At 43.3% G+C, this 16,035-nt stretch overlaps 1 protein-coding gene across 4 annotated transcripts in view; it reads right to left on the reverse strand.

Moving 5' to 3' along the window:
• The window catches only part of atp13a3 (ATPase 13A3), a 59,986-nt gene that overhangs the window by 37,910 nt on the left and 6,041 nt on the right, over positions 1–16,035 (reverse strand). For all 4 annotated transcript variants that reach the window (XM_036977977.1, XM_021603569.2, XM_036977976.1 and 1 more), the window contains exon 2: positions 1,534–1,614. The gene's annotated coding sequence lies outside the window, so the exon portion shown is untranslated. The remainder of the gene's footprint in view (positions 1–1,533; positions 1,615–16,035) is intronic.

Below are 16,035 nucleotides of genomic sequence, written 5' to 3' on the forward strand. Positions count from 1 at the left end.
TTAATAACTTCACCATGCTCAAAGGGATATTCAATAACCATGTACTCATCCTCAGTTCTTATGCAATTAAAGTCATGTTGTATTAAAAAAAATATATAATCATGACAGGGGTGATGGAAACAGGAAGTTTCGGTGTTTGTTTGACATGGTGGGATCTTTTTGTATCTGTAAAATGTATTATGTTGAAATGGCTGTGGAAATGCCTTTATGCGCAAATAATTGATATAATAACCATATCAAAGTCAAGTTTGAGTCAATTATATGGTGTGTGGTCCTCCCACTACAACTCAGAAAACCATGCAGTTTATTAGGCTACAGATGAAAGAAGTGATGATGAACTTCAGAGGGTGGTGATAGTGCACAGTGATGAACTTGATGCTCCTTTCCAATAAATATCGAGGGTCTTAATCTGGTGACATGATCGATGCTGGACTGCCACTTGACCCCAAAAAATATTCTCGCTCGTCTCCATAATAATCTCGTGTAGATTAGACAAACCGCACAAACTGCGAGCTGTTCGGCACATTTGCTATTTAACACAACCATTTTTTTAGACAAAACTATCAGTAGAGTTGAAAAGGCAAATGGACACACATTGAACTTTAGTTTTGTATTTAGTACACAAAAACTTACATTTTACTTACAAGTACATTTTCTGTGCACTACATCATCACGCACTGATTTTGTGGTGTAAAGTCCAGTTGGTGGAAACTGTGCATATTTTCTTTATGCGGATTCTAGAATATTTGCATGAAAATCTGCTAATTATCTACCAATAGGTGCCTTTCTTTGTGAGGGGTTGGAAAATCTCCCTGGTCTTTGTGGTCGAATTGGTGCTTGAAATTCACGACTCGACTGAGGGACCGTACACATTATTGTATGTGCGGGGTCAGAGAGGAGGAAGTAATAAAAAATGATTAAAGTATGTTAAACAGCATTACTGCACATAGAGTGAGTCCATGCAATTTATGTGACTCGTTAAGCAAATGTTTACTCCTGAACTTATTTAGGCTTGCCATAATAAAGGGGTTGAATACTTATTGACTCAAAACATTTCAGCTTCTAATTTTTTTTTTTGTACACATTACTAAAAACAAATTCCACTTTGACATTATGGGGCATTGTGTGTTGGCCAGTGACACAAAATCTCAATATGAATCAATTTTAGGATGCATGACGCATGGCTTTCGACCTTCGTCTCTCCCAAGCCCGTATGGGAGTTGTAGCGATGAGACTACTAACAATTGGATGCCACGAAATTGGGGAGAAAAGGGGGTAAAATTCAAAATAAATAAATAAATATGAATCCATTTTAATTCAGGCTTGTAAAATAACTTGTGTGTGAAAAAAGTCTAGGGTTATGAATACTTTCTGAAGGCACTGTATAACTTCAGAGTGGGTAGGTGAGAGTGTAGGGGGAGTTGTACAAATAGAGTGACATAACTAAAGTCTCAATGGTCAGACAGATTTACATAGACTGGCACACATACTCTAGAGAGCCATGACAGATATCAGAAGAGATCCAGGTGTTACCTTGAGAACCCGGGCAGCGACGCCCCCAGACGTTCCTCCTCCCCTCTGTAGCTCTCCCTCTCACGACACGAGCCTGGACCCCTGGGAGACAGACAGGAGAGAACCATCATTAGACACTTTGATCAAAAGGCTCTGAACCCTTTCTCTAAAATCTTACCACGTATAAACACACCCAGGGGGGACTATATGGCAACTGGCTGATAGCATGTGTAGTTGGGAACATTCAAAAGTTTGACCTGTTGAAGAAAATCAAGAAGTCTGTCAAACAAGAGACTTTAGACTGAAAACAGAAGGAACAATGGTGAGCATTTTGACAGTCATTTTGTAAGTTTAGGTTTGAGACATCCCTGGATTCAGATTCTTGTCAATTGTCAAAATAAAAATAACACTTGTCATTGCACTCTTGAAAATGTACCATCGGTTTCTGAATGCTCAAAGAGTCGCAGCTGGAACCATCATGGTTGACAGAACTTGTATTTATTTGTGAGCTACGCTACAGTTCAGAACCCCCTGGTAGGCTCAGTCAGATATGACCGCAGATATTATTAGACTTCTCCACAGCCGGGTAAACCCTGCATTGTTGGTCTTCATTTGATTACCTAGCATAGTCTCTGGTTCGTGGTTATGCTATGTAGAGAACGAGAACAAGGCCATCAGTTGACCACAGTTGACCACAGTTGGCCCCGCCACATGTGGCTTGGAGAGAAGAATAAGAACTTGCCAGTGCCAAACATTTTCCTGTTAAAATGTGAGACTGGTAGGCAGGTAGGGTTAAGGTTAAGTGACTTCCGCACATCACGACAAACCTGCACCACTGTCAATGTTGTATAACAGGCCAATAATGACACAGTCCCACAGGCAGTCTGTAGCCGTACTTCAAGAAGCCCTTTCTACAAGGGGCTCAAAAAAAGCTTGGTTTTCTAACAACAATGTTCTGAGTGAAATCAGTTCACAAAGCTGTCTGGGGCAATGTTATAACACAAATATGTGTGACATTCTTCAGGCCTGTCCTGAAATACGGTTCACCGGTTTGGCCAGGTCTCATAAAGCACCTGATCAAACACATGGAAGGCCTTCAGAGAAGATGCCGCCGTATAATTGGAACACCCGATGACACATTTCCCAGCCTGGAGGCAAGAAGAGACCACAAGATGAGAGTTCACTCGGCTACTGAAGGAGGGGACCCACCCACTTCTCCAGGCGCTACCCACAAAACCAAACCACTCTAACCTGTGAAATTGGAGACAAGACACAGCCAATCAGTCACACAAAAAGACATCAACTGACCTTTCTGCCTAGAGCATACAGACGGACCCTGTAGTGTACCTGTGGGTCATTTCTTAACTGTCATTTTGTCCATGAGCGTAAAATTGACAGTAATATAAAAAGGAACTGGCCTAAACTCTGAGGTTGAAACCAGCTATCAAAAGACATGTTCCAGGGTCCACTGGAAAAAAACTAAGCATTAGTGAGTAGCAGGTTTGTTTCATCTTTAACACTTTTCTCTTAAATGTCACAGAGCAAGTTTGCTCTCAGGATGAAAACAGTTAACGGTGGACAGTCAGGCTTTTACACACCGCTCTGAGGTTGAGCAATCTTTTTGGAATCAAGGAGGCCTTCGGCAGCAGCAGCAATTCAGCCACCCACATAGTTGACTGACTGCATACGTTTCACAACAACCTGAGTGAAAGACTCGACTTCAGGATAAACACGCCTTCAAAAACCAATAACTCAGCAATTTGGATGAGACAGACTGTGTTCCTTCTCTTTTTTTGCCCCTCGCCTGTTCTTGGACACTGGGATAGAAAAGCTAACAATAACCCATGACCTAATGACGGGTTGTCATAATTCATGGAAGAATTCAGAGGGAAAAGTGTTTGTTGTAGTCGTGCTCTCAGCTCAATATGCTTTCTTTATCACTTCCCCTCCTACTTACAGTGCATTGTTGCTGGGCTTTGTTCCCGGCAGTGCTGACATCCAGTTGTATATCACCCCCACCAGTGGCCTTATTCCGTGCTCACCTGCCCCTCTGCTCTCAGGTCAGGATCCTGGACCCCCTGCATCTGCTTTTGTTTAGTGCGTGTGAACCCCATCCCCCCTCCCTCCTGATAGAGCTTCTGCTGAGCCAAGTACCAGACATGGCACTGTAAGCCATGGCTGATATTCATGTGTCCCTCGACTGTACATTTTGTGGTATTAGATTCATTCAAATGAGCATTCATCTGTTAAACAGATGCAAATAAAGTTGAATTGAAGTGAATTGATTATACACAAGTGAAAAAAGACCCAAGTTTGCTAGAGGTGAAGTAAAAAGAGGTTTGTACAACCAATACAAATGGCAGGAATGTGTTAATGAAACCAAGCTTTTTACAAACTGCAAATAAAGAAAGAGCTCCTTGCCATATCCATTTATTTTATGAGCAGCGTTCGGTTCAATCCCAACCTGTCAAAACAACATGATTCACCCAGTCAAACTCACCTTAAGCTGCGGTAGGAGTCCCTAACTCTAAGCGATAGTCCAAAGCAGTAGTCAGTGAAGACTCAATCAATCTCAGAGACCGCTATTACCAAAATCGCAGCGTCAAGATGAGGGACTCAAGTCATCCTGAGTGGAGACCGCACAAACGGTATATCTCATAACAGACAAGACCACGGTGTTGACATTAGAGGTGGCATTCATCCACCGACCAGAAGGTAGAGGGGAACTAGAGATGAAATCAGATTGGGAGGTAAAGGAGAGCCCTAGATAAAATGCGTGTAGGCTAGCTCCGGAGGCAGAGAGAGAGAGGGACTGATAGAGGAGAGAAAAACAAAATGTAGAGATCAAACAGCCGTGGAGCCCTAAGTCAGGCCACATGCTCCTGGATTAGCCGTGGCATGGCCCTACAGCCTGGGAAAAACGGCTGATAACACCCTTTGAGAGATTAAGCAATATGTTTTACATAAGAGACGCTTTTTTGGCACTGAATAGACCTCAGCACGGCAAGCATAGGCTACTGCAGATGACCATTCTGATTGTTGGCACTAGCTCTAAACAAACCGAGGCCCTCTTTATGAATGTCGTAATACAAAGACGAAGAGGGAGGTCATGACTTCCGTCTGATCCTGAACTAACTAGCAAGATCTCTAGCTAAGTGCCTTTCAAAGAGAAACATGCTGGATAAGGACTTCAAAGTGGAAGGAGGTCCACAAAGTCAATGTCCATATGCAACAGTTATACACACACATACATAGAGATATTATTTTTGACAATAGCTTGCTGTACCTGCACCAAAACTCCAGTATTTTCCCTTCATAGCTTGTTCTCCATCTTTTCAAATAGGGAGACTTGTTGAGATTTGTTTTCAGCACTTTTATTTCCGCAAATGATCAAAACTAGTTCTCATGGCTTGTCGCTCTGCAGCAGAAATATGGTGAGCAATAGGTTTGGAACTTTGAATTGCAATAAAATCACAGTATCGAATCACAATAGATATCGTATTGTTACCTAAGTGATAATATCGTATCGCAAGGTCCCTGGCAATTTCTAGCACTAGTATACCTGTGAGGACCAATAAATATTGTTATTTATTAGGATCCCCTATAGCCACTGCAAAAGCATCAGCTACTCTTCCTGGGGTCCACATGAAATAATGCATAGTACAGAACATTATTAGTCAAGGACAAACACATACATTTAAAACATCACACAGTCTAAATATCAGTACATACACAATATCTAGGTCTAATACATAGTACAGCGCAACAAGATTAATAAAATGGCTGGGTCTTTCCACAGTAAATATTCTTTTCAGTTTTTTAAAACTGTTTTTCTGCTAGCTTGAGCTACCTGGGGTGGCAGAGGGGTACATGTAGTCATGGCTTTATTTAAGACGATTAGTTTCCCAGCCTCTGTTCTGGACCTGGGGACTGTGAGGAGAACTCTGGTTGCCTGTCTGTGTTGTACCAGATGAGTACCAATTGCTTGAACAGAGTTCGGTACCTTCAACAACAACACCTCGCACAAAGGCCAATAGTGATGCAGTCAATCTCTCCTCAACTTTGAGCCAGGAGAGACTGACATGCATGTTACTGACACATTCCATCCGCGTACATCTAAGTGCGATGCGTACATCTAAGTGCGATAAGTGCTGTTCTGGACCAACTGCAAATTTACCAACGTCCTTCTTTGCTGCACATGACAACATAACTGGGCAGTAGTCCAGGTGCGACAACACTACGGCCTGTGGGACCTGCCTTGTTGATAGTGCTGTTAAGGTAGAGCAGCGCTTTATTATCGACCGACTTCTCCCCATTTTAGCAACCATTGAGTCTATATGTTTTGACCATGAAAGCTTGCTATCTAGGGTTGCACCCAGCAGTTGTCTCCTCAACTTGCTCAATAGCCACATTATTCAGTAATAGATCTAACCAAGGTTTAGCGTTGAGTGATTTGTCCTAAAAAGTATGCTTTTAGTTTGAGAGTCGTATTTATTATGGATCCCCGGCAGCAGCTACTCTTCCTGGGATCCAGCAAAATTAACACAGTTAAACATTTTCAAAACATTGCAATACATTCATAACAGATTTCACAACATATTAAGTGTGTGCCCTCAGGCCTCAGAGCATGCGCAGCCCAGCTGGCTGGTGTGTTTACGGACATATTCAATCAATCCCTATCCCAGTCTGCTGTTCCCACATGCTTCAAGAGGGCCACCATTGTTCCTGTTCCCAAGAAAGCTAAGGTAACTGAGCTAAATGACTATCGCCCAGTAGCACTCACTTCCGTAATCATGAAGTGCTTTGAGAGACTAGTCAAGGATCATATCACCTCCACCCTACCTGACACCCTAGACCCACTCCAATTTGCTTACTGCCCCAATAGGTCCACAGACGACACAATCACACTGCCCTAACCCACCTGGACAAGAGGAATACCTATGTAAGAATGCTGTTCATCAACTACAGCTCAGCATTCAACACCATATTACCCTCCAAACTCGTCATTAAGCTCGAGATCCTGGGTCTCGACACAGCCCTCTGCAACTGGGTCCTGGACTTTGACGGGACGGCCCCAGGTGGCGAGGGTAGGAAACAACATCTCCACCCCGCTGATCCTCAACACTGGGGCCCCACAAGGGTGCGTTCTCAGCCCTCTCCTGTATTCCCTGTTCACCCATGACTGCGTGGCCATGCACACCTCCGACTCAATCATCAAGTTCGCGAAAAAAAGCACTCATTGCACCAATGTGTACTGAACCATAAACATCAACACCTTTCTTAAAATCAATACACAAGTATATATTTTTTAAACCTGCATATTTAGTTAATATTGCCTGCTAACATGAATTTCTTTTAACTAGGGAAATTGTGTCACTTCTCTTGCGTTCTGTGAAACAGAGTCAGGGAATATGCAGCAGTTTGAGCCTGCTGCTGCCTACCACCTCTCAGTCAGACTGCACTATCAAATCATAGACTTAATTATAATATCACACAGAAATACGAGCCTTAGGTCATTAATATGGTCAAATCCGAAAACTATCATTTCAAAAACAAAACGTTTATTCTTTCAGTGAAATATGGAACCGTTCTGTATTTTATCCAACGGGTGGCATCCGTAAGTCTAAATATTGCTGTTACATTGCACAACCTTCAATGTCATAATTACGTACAATTCTGGCAAATTAGTTCGCAACGAGCCAGGCTCAAGCATTCATTCAAACAGCACTTTACAGAGTTGGCCAGCAGCTCTTCGCAATGCTTCAAGCTGTTTATGACTTCAAGCCTATCAACTCCCGAGATTAGGCTGGCAATACTAAAGTACCTATTAGAACATCCAATAGTCAAAGGTATATGAAATTCAAATGGTATAGAGAGAAATAGTCCTATAATAACTACAACCTAAAACTTCTTACCTGGGAATATTGAAAATTCATGTTAAAAGAAACCACCAGCTTTCATATGTTCTCATGTTCTGAGCAAGGAACTTAAACGTTAGCTCTTTTTTTTTTTTTTTACATGGCACATATTGCACTTTTACTTTCTTCTCCAACACCATTTGTATTATTTAAACCAAATTGAACATGTTTCATTATTTGAGACTAAATTGATTTTATTTAAGTTAAAATAAGTGTTCATTGTTCATTCAGTATTGTTGTAATTGTCATTAGAAATATATAAAAATAAAAAAAATTAAAGAAATGTAAAAAATAAAAATTGTCCGCTTAAAATCGGTAACGGCTTTTTTTGTCCTCCAATAATCGGTATCGGCGTTGAAAAGTCATAATTGGTCGACCTCTAGTAGTGAGGTCTGCACAACGCATCACCGGGGGCAAACTACCTGCCCTCCAAGACACCTACACCACCCGATGTCACAGGAAGGCCAAAAAGATAATCAAGGACAACAACCACCCGAGCCACTGCCTGTTCACCCCGCTATCATCCAGAAGACGAGGTCAGTACAGGTGCATAAAAGTTGGGGCCGAGAGAGTGAATAACAGTCCTTGAGAGAAGCTGTTTAACAGCCATCACTAACATTGAGTGGCTGCTGCCAACATACTGACTCAAATCTCTAGCCACTTTAATAATTCAAACTTGGATGTAATAAATGTATCACTAGTCACTTTAAACAATGTTTTTTTTTACATAATGTTTACATACCCTACATTACTCATCTCATATGTATATACTGTACTCTATTCCATCTACTGCATCTTGCCTATGCCGTTCGGCCATCGCTCATCCATATATGTACATATTCTTATTCATTCCTTACACTTGTGTGTATAAGGTTAGTAGTGGTGAAATTAGATTACTTGTTAGATATTTCTGCATGGTCAGAACTAGAAGCACAAGCATTTCGCTACACTCGCATTAACATCTGCTAACCATGTGTATGTGGGCAATAAAACTTTGATTTGACCTTTAACACAAAATCAAATGTTTGTCACGTGCGCCGAATACAACAGGTGTAAACCTTAGTGAAATGCTAACTTACAGGCTCTAACCAATGGTGCCAAAAAAGGTACATGTGTGTAAAGAAATAAAAAACTGTAGAAAGACATTTGAAAAAAAAGAGTAGCAAGGCTATATGCAGACACCTGTTAGTCAGGCTTATATAGTATGTACATGTAGGTATCGTTAAAGTGACTGTGCATATATGATGAACAGAGAGTAGCAGAAGCATAAAAAGAGGGGTTGGCGGGTGGTGGGACACAATGCAGATAGCCAATGTGCGGGAGCACTGGTTGGTCAGGCCAATGTAGGTAGTATGTACATGAATGTGTAGTTAAAGTGACTGTGCATATATGATGAACAGAGTAGCAGCAGCGTAAAAGAGGGGTTGGGGGCACACAATGCAAATAGTCCGGGTAACCATTGGTTACCTGTTCAGGAGTCTTATGGCTCGGGGGTAAAAACTGTTGAGAAGCCTTTTTGTCCTAGACTTGGCACTCCGGTACCGCTTGCCATGTGGTAGTAGAGAGAACAGTCTATGACTGGGGTGGCTGGAGTCTTTGACAATTTTTAGGGCCTTCCTCTGACACCGCCTGGTGTAGAGGTCCTGGATGGCGGGCAGCTTTGTCCCAGTGATGTACTGGGCCGTACACACTACCCTCTGTAGACCCTTGCGGTCGGAGGCCGAGCAATTGCCGTACCAGGCAGTGATGCAACCGGTCAGGATGCTCTCGATGTTGCAGCTGTACAACCTTTTGAGGATCTCAGGATCCATGCCAAATCTTTTTTGTTTCCTGAGGGGGAATAGGCTTTGTCGTGCCCTCTTCATGACTGTCTTGGTGTGTTTGGACCAATCTAGTTTGTTGTTGATGTGGACACCAAGGAACTTGAAGCTCTCAACCTGCTCCACTACAGCCCCGTCGATGAGAATGGTAGTCCTGTAGTCCACAATCATCTCCTTAGTCTTGGTTACATTGAGGGATAGGTTGATATTCTGGCACGACCCGGCCAGGTCTCTGACCTCCTCCCTATAGGCTGTCTCGTCGTTGTCGGTGATATCAGGCCTACCACTGTTGTGTCGTCAGCAAACTTGATGGAGATGGAGTCGTGCCTGGCCATGCAGTCGTGCGTGAACAGGGAGTACAGGAGGGGACTGAGCACGCACCCCTGGGGAGCTCCAGTGTTGATGATCAGCGTGGCAGATGTGTTGCTACTTACCCTAACCACCTGGGGGTGGCCTGTCAGGAAGTCCAGGATCCAGTTGCAGAGGGAGGTGTTTAGTCCCAGGATCCTTAGCTTGGTGATGAGCTTTCAGGGTACTATGGTGTTGAACGCTGAGCTGTAATCAATGAACAGCATTATCACATAGGTGTTCCTTTTGTCCAGGTGGGAAAGGGCAGTGTGGAGTGCAATAGAGATTGCATCATCTGTGGATCTGTTTGGGAGGTATGCAAATTTGAGTGGGTCTAGGGTTTCTGGGATAATGGTATTGATGTGAGCCATTACCAGCCTTTCAAAGCACTTCATGGCTACGGACGTGAGTGCTACGGGTCTGTAGTCATTTAGGCAGGTTGCCTTTGTGTTCTTGGGCACAGGGACTATGGTGGTCTGCTTGAAGCATGTTGGTATTACAGACTCAATCAGGGACATGTTGAAAATGTCAGTGAAGACACCTGCCAGTTGGTCAGCACATGCCCGTAGCACACAACCTGGTAATCCGTCTGGCCCCGCAGCCTTGTGTATGTTGACCTGTTTAAAAAGGTCTTCCTCACGTCGGCTACGGAGAGCGTGGTCACACAGTCGTCCAGAACAGCTGATGCTCTCATGCATGCCTCAGTGTTGCTTTCCTCGAAGCGAGCATAGAAGTGATTTAGCTCGTCTGGTAGGCTATTGTCACTGGGCAGCTCGCGGCTGTGCTTCCCTTTGTAGTCTGTAATAGTTTGCAAGCCCTGCCACATCCGACGAGTGTCGGAGCCGGTGTAGTATGATTCAATCTTAGCCCTGTATTGCCTGTTTGATGGTTCGTCGCAGGGCAAAGCTTCCGGGTTAGAGTCCCACACCTTGAAAGCGGCAGCTCTACCCTTTAGCGCAGTGCGAATGTTGCCTGTAATCCATGGCTTCTGGTTGGGGTATGTACGTACAGTCACTGTGGGGACAACGTCCTCAATGCACTTATTGATAAAGCCAGTGCATTCCTCAATGTCATCGGAAGAATCCCGGAACATGTTCCAGTCTGTGATAGCAAAGCAGTCCTGTAGTTTAGCATCTGCTTCATCTGACAATTGTTTTTATAGACCGAGTCACTGGTGCTTCATGCTTTAATCTTTGCTCGTAAGCAGAAATCAGGAGGACAGTTGTGGTCGGATTTACCAAATGGAGGGCGAGGGAGAGCTTTGTACGCGTCTGTGTGTGTGGAGTACAGGTTATCTAGAATTGTTTTTCCTCTGGTTGCACATTTAACATGTTGATAGAGATTTGGTAGAACTGATTTAAATTTGCATTAAAAAAAGTATCTGACCACTAGGAGCGAGTGGTTTGGGTGAGTGGTTTCCTGTTTGCTTATTTCCTTATACAGCTGACTGAGTGCGGTCTTAGTGCCAGAATCTGTCTGTGGTGGTAAATAAACAGCCACGAAAAGTATAGCTGAGAACTCTCTAGGCAAGTAGTGTGGTCTTCAGTTTATTCCAATATACTCAACTTCAGGCGAGCAAAATCTAGAGACTTCCTTAGATTTCGTGCACCAGCTGTTGTTTACAAATATGCACAGACCGCACCCCCCCCCCCTCGTCTTATGACCTGTGTGCTGTTCTATCCTGCCGGTGCAGCATATATCCATGTCGTCGTTCGGTCACGATTCCGTGAAGCATAGGATATTACAGTTTTTGATGTCCTGTTGGTAGGATATTCGTGATCTTACCTTGTCTAGTTTATTGTCCATTGATTGCACGTTGGCGAGTAATATTGACGGTAACAGCAGCTTTCCTAGTTGTCTTCTGCGGGTCCGAACGAGGCATCCGGCTCTTCATCCTCGGCTTCACTTCCTCTTGCGAATAACTGGGATGTCTGCCCTGTGGGTTGTTTGGAGATTATCGTGTGAGTCCTGCTTGCTGTTGTTGTTGAAGAAGAAATCTTTGTCTAATCCGAGGTGAGTGATCGCTGTCCTGATATCCAGAAGCTCTTTTCTGCCGTAAGATAAGGTTGTAGAAACATTATGTACAAAATAATTTACAAATATCGTGAAAAAAAACCCACATAATAGCACAATTGGTTAGGAGGCCGTAAAACGGCGGCCATTTCCTCCAGTGCCATCTTGAACACTATGCGTATATGTGTTTGTCTATGCTTGCATTGCTTCACAGTCCCCGCTGTTCCATAAGCTGTATTTTTACCAGTTTTTTTTAAATACATTTTTTTCCTGCTGGCATGAATTACTTGATGTGGAATAGAGTTCCATGTAGTCATGGCTCTATTTAGTACTGTGTGCCTCCCATAGTCTGTTCTGGACTTGGGCACTGTGAAGAGACTGGTGGCATGCCTTGTGGGGTATGCATGAGTGTCCGAGCTGTGTGACAATAGTTCGAACAGACAGCTCGGTGCATTCAACATGTCAAAGTCACAAATACAAGTAGTGATAGTCAATCTCTCCTCCACTTTGAGCCATGAGAGATTGACATGCATATTATTAATGTTAGCTCTCTGTGTACATCCAAAGGCCAGATGTGCTGCCCTGTTGTGAGCCAATTGCAATTTTCCTCAGTCCCTCTTTATGGCACCTGACCAAGCGACTGAACAGCAGTCCAGGTGCGACAAACCTATGGACTTCTCTCCATCTTAGCTACTGTTGTATCAATATGTTTTGACCATGACAGTTTACAATCCAGGGTTACTCCAAGCAGTTTAGTTTCGTCAACTTCACTAGATATAATTTCAGCGTGCCATTTCACATCAACAATGTTCAGTCTTCGAGGGTACCAGTTCGGACTCCCCATTTCGGCAGAAAAACTTGATTCTCTGGTTCACTCCGTAGCGCAAAATTTCACATTTGTTTCTATTTTAATCTAAAGCACTTAATTACGCTTTCAGTGATGGGGGTTGCTGGTTTGTCTTGGCCTTGGAAGGTAAACCGCAGGGCAGGGACTAGAAAGGCCACCCTCTATGTGCCGCAGCCCGTGGGCTTGGAGTGCAAACAGTGCCAGGCTACTGAAGGGACTTGCACCATGTCAGGATATTTCTCGCCCCAACTCCGGATCAACATGGGCAGACCTGTTACAGACCACAGTCTTTGAGCTCACCTGTGAAAAGTACCCAGGCATCGGCTCAAAGGCCTGGGGGAGATTGGTGCCGCGCTTCTCAAGCCCTCCATAACCACCTCCAAATCTCCAGTTTGGCAAGAACACCCTGTACTAACTTGAGCTTTCCAGAAAGCAAAGAGGGGCTCTAACAGAAAGAGGGGCTCTAACTGTACTGTGATAGTGAACACTGCAGCCAGATGCAGAAAAAGTAACGAGGTACTTTTCTTCACATCTGAAATGTTTAATTATCCTAATCAATTCATCCCAAAAATGGAATGTACATTATCAATGGGATACAAATCATGGCAAAACAGGATGCCGAAGAGCCTCAACTTCTGCAGTTGGCACATTCATGAGGAAACCAAGAAGAGACTGTCAAGTCTTAAAATAAAATCTGACACCCAAACTAATCTATTAACAAAGACTTACCTCCAAGATGCTCCTGATCAAAGAAAAAAAGAAATATGGGCTAGTAGTAGATAGCATTTTATTCCTCAAAGGCAGTTTAGTTATTTATTCATCACAGTGACCATACACTACCAGTCAACAGTTTTAGAATACCTACTCATTCAAAGGTTTCTTTATTTTTTACACTGTATAATAATATTGGAGACATCAAAACTATGAAATAATGCATGTTTATTTGTAATACATTTGATAGTGTGTAGATTGAGGAATTTAAAAAAAAAACATTTTAGAATAAGGCTGTAACGTAACCAAACGTGGAAAAAGTCAAGGGATCTGAATACTTTCCGAATGCACTGTACGTACATATCCCAACCAGAAGCCATGGATTACAGGCAACGCCCTCACTGGGCAAAAAGTTAGAGCTGCCGCTTTCAATGAGTGGGATGCTTATAAGAAATTCCACTAAGACCTCCGACAAGTACAGCATACAGACAAAGCGTGAATACAGGACTAAAATCGAATCCTACTACGCCGGCTCTGGTCGTGTAAACACTTGACACTTACATGCGACTTTTGCTATCAAAATACGAAGACCGCATTGAAAAGACGGGAGACACAAAAGTCGTTTTGTGGTCTGATTGTGTTCAGATCTGGCTGACCACTTCAACAGGTGGTCAGGGATGCATTGTGTGCAGATTTCTCCTCTGAACGCAATCAGGCTACCAAAAGCACATACAATGAGCGACGCCATCAACACTGCTCCCACAAGTATCCAGAAAACGTATGTTTTGGGAGTAAGAGGAACATTTTCATTATAGCGTTGGAGGAAATACGTTCCTAGCATGAGGAACGCGTTTGTTGGCCTCAAATGTGAGGGGGTAGCAAATATTTAGAAAATATATTTTTGGTTTGGCTAGCGTTATGCTAATCCTTTTACAATCCCTTTAGTGTTGCTTGCTAGCTACAGAGGCTAGCTTGCTAGTTAGCTACTGCAATTAGTTGAAAATATAATAACACCAGTATGTGTTTGTAGAGCGCACTCTGGCATTTGAATATAGCGCGGGATAAGGGAATCCGGACACACTGTAGACATTTAAATGTAGACGCATGACGCTGTCAGAATTCCATCAGAGCACTAAAGCTGCACAAACTGTCAAGTCGAGACACGGCCCGACACTCGGTGGAGGTGGTAGGGCTTGGAAACTATCAGGGAAACCCAGCCGCGAGCTGACCAGTGACGTGAGCCTACCAGACGAGTTAAATGCCTTCTGTGCTCGCGTCGAGGCACGCAACACTGAACCTAGCATGAGAGGACCAGCTGTTCCGGTCAACTGTGTGATCCCTCTCTACGTAGCTGATGAGAGTAAGACCTATACAGGTTAACATTCAGAAGGCCGCGGGGCTAGACTGATTACCAGGACGCATACTCAGACCATGCACTGACCAGCTCGCAAGTGTCTTTACTGACATTTTCAACCTCTCCCTGACCCAGTCTGGGAGAGACTGCGCACATGTTTCAAGCAGACCACCATAGTTAGGGCCCTATAAAATCTGCGATGCAGAGAACGCAGATGGAATCCAGACATAAACGGAATGCAATACTCAAAAATGAATTGAACTTAAGGAATCAACTAATCAACTATATTGATTATTTATTAAATAGCCTAAGTTTATCGTAAGAAATTAACAGAATGCATCAGTGATTCGTATTTCCTGCAACTTTCTGAAGAGACAATAAGAATTCGCCATCTCTGTATGTGCGGTGCACGCGTGTACCACTTTCTGTTAGTGAAAAGTGTTCTGGTAGATAGAAAGGGTCTCCCAAAGACCTAATTTAAAGTGTGATTGAGAGCAGAAACTTGAGAAAAAATAAATGATTTTATAGGGCCTGTGCCCAAGAATGCCAAGGTAACCTGTCTAAATGACTATTGCCAGCTAGCACTCACATCTGTAGCAATGAAAGGCTGGTCATGGCTCACATCAACACCACCATCCCAGACACCCTAGACCCCCTCCAATTCGCATACCGCCCCAACAGATCCACAGATGACGCAATCCCTATTGCACTCCACACTGCCCTCCTCCACCTGAACAAGAGGATCACCTGTGAGAATGCTGTTCATCGACTACAGCTCAGCATTCAAAACCATAGTTCCCTCCAAGCTCATCACTAAGCTCAGGACCCTGGGACTAAACACCCTCTGCAACTGGATCCTGGACTTCCTGACATCCAGGATCGGGAGTTGGGGCGAGAAATTGTACGTACAAGCCCTTAACCTCTCTGGGATATTCGGGACGGTAGTGTACCACCCCGCCAACAGCCAGTGAAAGTGTAGGGCGCCAAATTCAAAACAAAAATCTCAAAATTACAATTCCTCAAGCATACAAGTATTTTACACAATTTTCAAGATAAAATTCTCGTTAATCCTGCCAGTGTCTGATTTCAAAAAGGCTTTACAGCGAAAGCACCACAGACGATTATGTTAGGTCACCACCAAGTCACAGAAAAACAGCCATTTTTCCAGCCAAATAGAGGAGTCACAAAAAGCACAAATATAGATAAAATTAATCACTAACCGTTGATGATCTTCATCAGATGACACTCATAGGACATCATGTTACACAATACATGTTTTGTTCGATAAAGTGCATATTTATATCCAACAATCTCATTTTACATTGGCGTGTTATGTTCAGTAGTTCCAAAACATGCGGTGATTTTGCAGAGAGCCACATCAATTTACAGAAATACTCATAGTAAACATTGATAAAAGATACAACTATTATACATGGAACTTTAGATGAACTTCTCCTTAATGCAACCGCTGTCAGATTTAACCCATGCAATAATCTGAGAATGGCGCTCAGA

The sequence above is a fragment of the Oncorhynchus mykiss genome, chromosome 5 (assembly GCF_013265735.2).
Source record: "Oncorhynchus mykiss isolate Arlee chromosome 5, USDA_OmykA_1.1, whole genome shotgun sequence".
NCBI classification, from domain to species: Eukaryota; Metazoa; Chordata; class Actinopteri; order Salmoniformes; family Salmonidae; genus Oncorhynchus; species Oncorhynchus mykiss.